Genomic DNA, 6,761 nt, shown 5'->3' on the forward strand with positions numbered 1-6,761 from the left:
TCACATTTATTTATATAGCCCTTAATCACAAAAATGTCTCAAAGGACTCCACAGGATTACAATTGCACAATTACCTGATCTTAAACCATCCGTTTTTGCACCCGTTTTCTACCCGTCCGTTCCTGATTTCCCTGTTTGTCTCAGGCTACAACCTGTTTTTTATCCGGACCATGTTTTGCTCTCCCGTCCCGGCTTACGACCCGTTTTTGATCCCGACCACATTTTGCTCTCCTGTCCCGGCTTACTACCCGTTTTTGATCCCGACCACGTTTGCTCTCCTGTCCCGGCTGTCAACCCGTTTTTTCCTGTCCTCGACACCACGATCTCGCGCTCTGGAAGATTCACTTCCACATTCGGAACTCATTCCGATTCTGTGCGCGGCTTGCTTCTCGCATCCAGCGAGCACCGGATCGCGGGCGCTACCCTTCCCTTCTATCTCTAACTTGTGAGTAAACGTTATGCGATTGGGTCTACCCTTTGTGCTGGTTGTGACATGCATGACGCAATACACCAACATCTTGTCAATATTCTTATTTCTTGATGGTTAAAAGGGAACGTGTACAGCTTTCTATGTATCTTGCTGTACTGTTGGACCTTTATTTCTTTATTTCTTGCATGTTGAAATAAATCAGTTACAATATATATATATATATATATATATATATATATAATATTATATATATATTATATATAGGCTACATTAGAGAGTATCTGCAAACGAGTTACATCACCGCACTCCTGCATTGTAAATACTGCGGTGGCTCAATTGCATGTTTATAATTACCTACATGTCTATATTTATTCCTGCGCGACCCGCCTGGCACTGCAGCCTTGAATGGGGAACTCTTTCAGACTGGAGTGCAGACTATTTGAGATTTCCCACTCGTGAGAAAAAACCTTGGCTCACTGCGTGTACCTCCGGCAGTATCTGTCCGTACAATGTTTAGATTATTAAACTCACTTCACAAGGACCTGCATGCAGCCTTCTTTTCCAAAAGCATAAGGTGACAGCCGATGCAATACATTTTATAGCGTAATATCCTGCCTTTTAGATCTCCATGTCTTGTAACATTTGGACTCAAATGCAATTAAAACTAAATTCAAATTCACCTCTCTCTCTCAATCAGCATTATATTATGGTCTTCTGACTTTCCTCAGAGTCCTATATAATTTATGAATGTATTTTTAATGTAACAAGCTGCTAATATCTAATCCCTCGCAATTTGTTTCGATAGGCTTTTGTATGCTGTTGGACTGATAGCATACACAAGCCTATCTCAGTCACGCCCACCCAACGTACGCACACACACACACAGAGCCCTTGGAGACCTGCCCTCTTGAGAGCATTTGCTGTGAGTTGTCTGCTGCAGAATGGAATGCAAGATGGAAATCCACGAAGCATCAAAGTAAACTGTGATTCAGAGTATATCTACAACGCTGCAAAATAACAACAATAGTAATCAGAAATAAGAATAGTTATTTTTTTGACAAATAATATAGCTCATTTTTTTGTATGCTAGTTCCTTTTTACCGTATTTTAAACATGTTTTAAGTGAATAAAGATGTTTATTTTAAAAGGGAAAAATACATGTAAATTATTCTATTTCTTTTTACAAAACCAAGAAAAACTAAAAATGAATAAACCGATTTGGGGTTTTTACTAAAAGAGAGTGAGAGAGAGTGAGAGAGAGAGAGAAAGAGAGAGAGAGAGAATGCAAAAAAATTTGAACAAAACTACATTTAGAAAATTACATTTTACAATTCCCAAATTATATGTGCAAGTTTTATTTTCGTAAGGTAAATGCTTAAATTCACATCCAGCCACCGAGATGGTTTTCTTCAGCCCCTGAGATGATCTTGATTCATTCTTGTATCATAAGCCAGGAGGCGTTGTGTTTTTGTTTTCACTGTATGTTACTTATTGTACTTATTTTTATTGCAGTTTCCTGAATTTATAAAAATTGCTATCATTTTTTTCCTTGAAGATATTTTATCCAGCCTTTGCAAAAATATAATAATACAGACGCTGCACTACTTATGAACGAGTTTGGTTCAGGATGATCGTTTGTACGTTGAATTTGTTGGTAAGTTGCTTCAGTGCTATATTTTGTATGTTTAAGGTTTATATAAGTATGTTTAAGGCTTGTATAAGTAACCTGTATTGTTTTGTACTAAAAAAACAACATTTTATAATACTCTATAAAAATACATAAAGTGACATTTAACTTACTTGTGAAAGATAGGCTTCAAGAGTTAGGCTACTTCCTCCTGCGTGGTGGAAAGTGGCTGGAAAAAAGTGATCCAACCATTTTCTCAACCGCATTAAGGTTTCTTATTCCACTTTCATTTAAAGAAAAACGGCTCGCCTCTGCTTTGCACTTCACACCAGCCATATTGAATGGATACACGAGATATTAAACAATAAAAAAAGTTCTTAGCGTGCTAGAGATGCAGGGCAGTGTGTATACACACACTCCAGGAAGTAGAAGCCTGATTTCTTCTTCGGGTGGATGCTGGGTGACCTCTTACAGCGCCACACGCTGGTAGCAGCAGAATTACAACAGTAATGTACTGTACTCGGAAAAAGGTCCGCACAATACAAAATCTAACTTACAGCAATATCCGGATATTTATCAACATTCTGAAAAATATGTTCATATCTACCGTTTTTCGTAACTCTAATGTTCGTAATTAGGGGCGTGTCTGTAGTGGCCACTTTCATGTAATGGGGATTTTTATATCTAGCAAATTTGGGTTTTCTCCGGGCACTCCGGTTTCCTCCCACATTCCAAAAACATGCATTTCAGGTGAATTGGCTAGTCCAAATTGTCCCTAGGTGTGAATGAGCGAGTGAGTTGTCTGTCCCTGTGTGCCCTGTAATTGGCTGGCAACCAGTTCAGGGTGTCCCCTGCCCAATGCCCGTTGAATGCTGGGATGGGCTCCAGCACCCCCGCGACCCTACTGAGGATAAGCGGTGCAGCTAATGAGATGAGATGAGATGAAATTTGTCTTTTGTGCATATGTTAAAAATAAAAATTACTGACAGAGCCATAAGATTTTTTTTAACTCAATCATATTGGAATAAATCTGTGATCTTATCGGTAGATGTAATTAGCTTTACTGGGATACATGCGTCATTTTAAAATCTTTCAATATTCGATCAGTCCAGTCCTAAGCTTGTAGCTTCACATTTTATTCATTCATCCCTTCCGTCTTTTTTGACTTTGACACCACTGCTTTAAGTTTTTTTTCTAAGGAACTTGCACGTTAAATGAAATGATCTGCATTTTATATAGCGCTTTTCAAGTCAAGACTTCCCAAAACGCTTTACAGTGTGCTTCACATTTCCCAATAGCGGCCATGCAGCCATGTAAGGCGCTAACCTGCTTATTGGGGGTATTAGGGGTTCAATGTCTTACCCAAAGACACTTCGACATGTAACACGGAGGAGCCGGGATTCGGACTGCAATTTCTTGATCCCAAGACGAGCGCTCTACCTCCTGAGCCATTGCCGCCCCGTGATTGAGTTCTTTCAGCCAATTGCTGAAGCAAGAGCGCATGAGAACATATTGTCCCCAATCCTCAGTCAAGTCACATCTTAGCAGAGAAGGGAACTGAAGAAGGTGTGTCTCCTTTCCTCCAATAGCAGAGCCCATCTGGATCCCCTTCATAACGTTCTTGGCGCCTGCTTTTCCTCGAGGCAGGGGCGTTGCAAGCCATGTGGGTGCCCGAAGAACAAAGGTTTTTCTATTGTATAACCATCTTGGCGCATATCATTAACACTTTACACTTTTTTCACGACCCTAAATTTCTGTTGGTGCCCTCCTGGGCACTTGATGCCCTACGCAATGCGCGTTATGTGCGTTTGCGGGGTTACGGCCCTGCCTCGAGGATTCATTTGTCAAAAACGCCGTTCCTCGTAGCCCGTTTTAACTTCTTAGCAAATCGTGGCATTGTAAATTATTACTTTGGCTCCAGGCCGACATAACTTAAGGTATGACTCAAGAACCTCAAAACTGGGACGGGAAATCATTAACGCATAACTGAGTTTGAAACGGTTTGGTTTAAAGTGGTGTAAAGTTGTTTCTGTGCGAAATGGTACGAATGATGGGTCGTTCGCGAAAGAAATGGCTCAGTGAGCTGGCTCTTTGAAGAGAATGACGTAAGGCGGGCCCCAACAATAAGGAGTCGGCTTCATTCGAAACATTTTCTCACCAACCCCTCTCGTTATCTCTATGTCTCACTCTCTATCTTTCTCTCTTTTTATTCGTTTGATCTTTCCCTATCACTTGTTTTCTCAGTTTTTCTCTTTTTCTTGATCTCTATCCACCTCTGTCTTACTCTTCTATATCCATATAATTCTCTCTCTCTCTCTCTCTCTCTCTCTCTCTCTCTCTCTCTCTCTCTCTCTCTCTCTCTCTCTCTCTCTCTCTCTCTCTCTCTCTCTCTCTCTCTCTCTCTCTCTCTCTCTCTCTCTCTCTCTCTCTCTCTCTCTCTCTCTCTCTCTTGTCTCTCTCTCTTTGTCTCTCTCTGTCTCTGTCTCTCTCTCTCTCTCTCTCTCTCTCTCTCTTTGTCTACCGTTCTCTATAATTTCTCCGTACGCATCGCAGCTTGAAACGTCAGTCTTGTGCTATCAACAATGAACTTCATAAAAATAATAATACTCTCCTTTTTTTCGTTGTAGATTCAAGTGGTAATTGGTCTGCATTTATACTGTATAGCGCTTTTCAAGTCAATGAAGACCCCCCAAAGCACTTTACAATGTGCTTCACACTTACCCATTCACACACACATCAATAAGAAAATTAATGGCTGTCCTGGGCGGCTCGATGGTTAACACTCCTCCACACGATACGAAAGATTCAGGGTTCAAGTCCAGCTACCACAGCCTCATCGGGTGGAGTTTGCATGTTCTCCCCGTGCCTGCTTGGGTTAAAAATATGTAGGTTCGAATTGTCCCTCGGTGTAAATGAACGAGTGGTAACCGGTTCAGGGTTTTCCCTGCCCTTTGGCCAAAGATGCCACCCTACTGAGGATAAGCAGCGTGGAAATTTGGATTTATGGCCCCACCTGGTGTCGGGAATAAGGAATAACCCGTCTGTCGATAAGTCATTAACTTTGACCACAGACAAGGACTCATTAAAATCGTTCTCTGTCAAATAGTTTTGTTTTAAAAGGGTGGGCTTTTTCTTATGGGTTAAGGCCAACACTAAGAAAAAAAAATCACACACACGACGATGGTGCCATATTATTATGCTCATTTTACTTATTGCTATTTTACCTTTTGTAGAAGGGATAGTGCTGTAAGCATTATGTGGACTATTTATTTTTTTCATCAGTCATATCTATCGCACTTTTGAAGAACAGTAACTGGTCAATAGGCTCGCCAAGAATGCATTCTCTTATAAATATTGAACAGACAGATACTAGAATTAGACAGTCGAACTGAGTGGATAGTATGCAGTCACTACCAGAAACAAATCACTCTAATCGTCTTTGTTAATACAAGCCAATTACAGAAAATTTTCTATGCTGAAAATTAAACCAAACCCTGCAACCCCAAAATAGTTAGTTTTTGTTGCTGCAATGTGTCATGAGGTGATTCCTTTTGAGTACCAACCGATAACCGGTGCTAAAAGGCACGGGGGAAAATCGAAACTACGAAGAATCAAAGTGACCAAAACGCACTGTTTTACTTCTCGTTTTCGAACCACTTTATGGGTATTTGGAGCGTCTTTTAGAATTTAGGTGATGCTCTTGTTATATAAATAATTGCTAACCACTCAAGGTACGAGTGTATTAAACTCCACGAATGAAAAGTTCATGTGATTTATGCTTATTATACAAATCAGTATTGTTTTTGCTTGTTTTATTATTTGAAGAAAAAAACAACACACACCCTCCCTTTTAACTGCAAACATATTTTTCATCCTTTTTTTTCTAGTCGAATAAAATGAGCTATGTTAATGGATGTATGGAAATATTTAAAAAACGAGAAAAACGAATCGTATATGACTGTCATATGATACTATAACCAAAAAAAAAAACACAATAAAAAAGTAAAACTACAACACTCAGAGAAGCGCAAGACAAAAACAAGCGGCAGGTTGAAATATGTCAACTCGATGTTGCCAAAGCCAAGTGCCTCGAACAAAGACACCGTACTTGTATTTCTCTCTCTCTCTTTCTCTCTCTCTCTCTCTCTCTCTTCCACCCCTTTTCTCCTACTCTTTGTCTCTGTCTCTTTCACTCGCTGTGTCTCTCTTTTTCTCTTCCTTTGTTGCTCTTTGTTTCTTTCTCTGTGTCTTTTTAACTTCTTTTGCTCTAACTTCCTTTTTTCCTTTTCTCTCTTTTCTTTCTCTCTTCCTACCCTTCGTGCTTTCTTTTCTCTTTTCTTTCCCTCTGTCTTTCTATTTCTCTTTGGATTTCTTTCTCCCTCTCCCTTTCTTTTCCCCCTCTCTCATGACTTCTTATCTCTTTTGTTTCTCACGCTCTCTCCCTCTCTCTCTTTTTCTTTCTTTGTCCCGCCCTCTCTCCTTTTCCCTCCCTCTTTCTCTTATTTCTTCATCTCTCTTTTTCTTTCTCTTTAATCTACTAGTCCGGCCCCCGACAGAATGTTTGTTCTATAGCGTGGCCCCCGAGTTAAAATGAGTTTGACACCCCTGGTCTATGGTAACCAGGCAGCACGGCAGCGCAGTGGTTAGCGTGTGTGTGTGTGTGGGGCACAGTTCTAAGGTCATGAGATCAAACCTCCTGTGTGG

This window comes from Urocampus carinirostris, chromosome 5 (genome assembly GCF_059441175.1).
Source record: "Urocampus carinirostris isolate Australia breed hairy pipefish chromosome 5, RoL_Ucar_1.0, whole genome shotgun sequence".
Taxonomy (NCBI): domain Eukaryota; kingdom Metazoa; phylum Chordata; class Actinopteri; order Syngnathiformes; family Syngnathidae; genus Urocampus; species Urocampus carinirostris.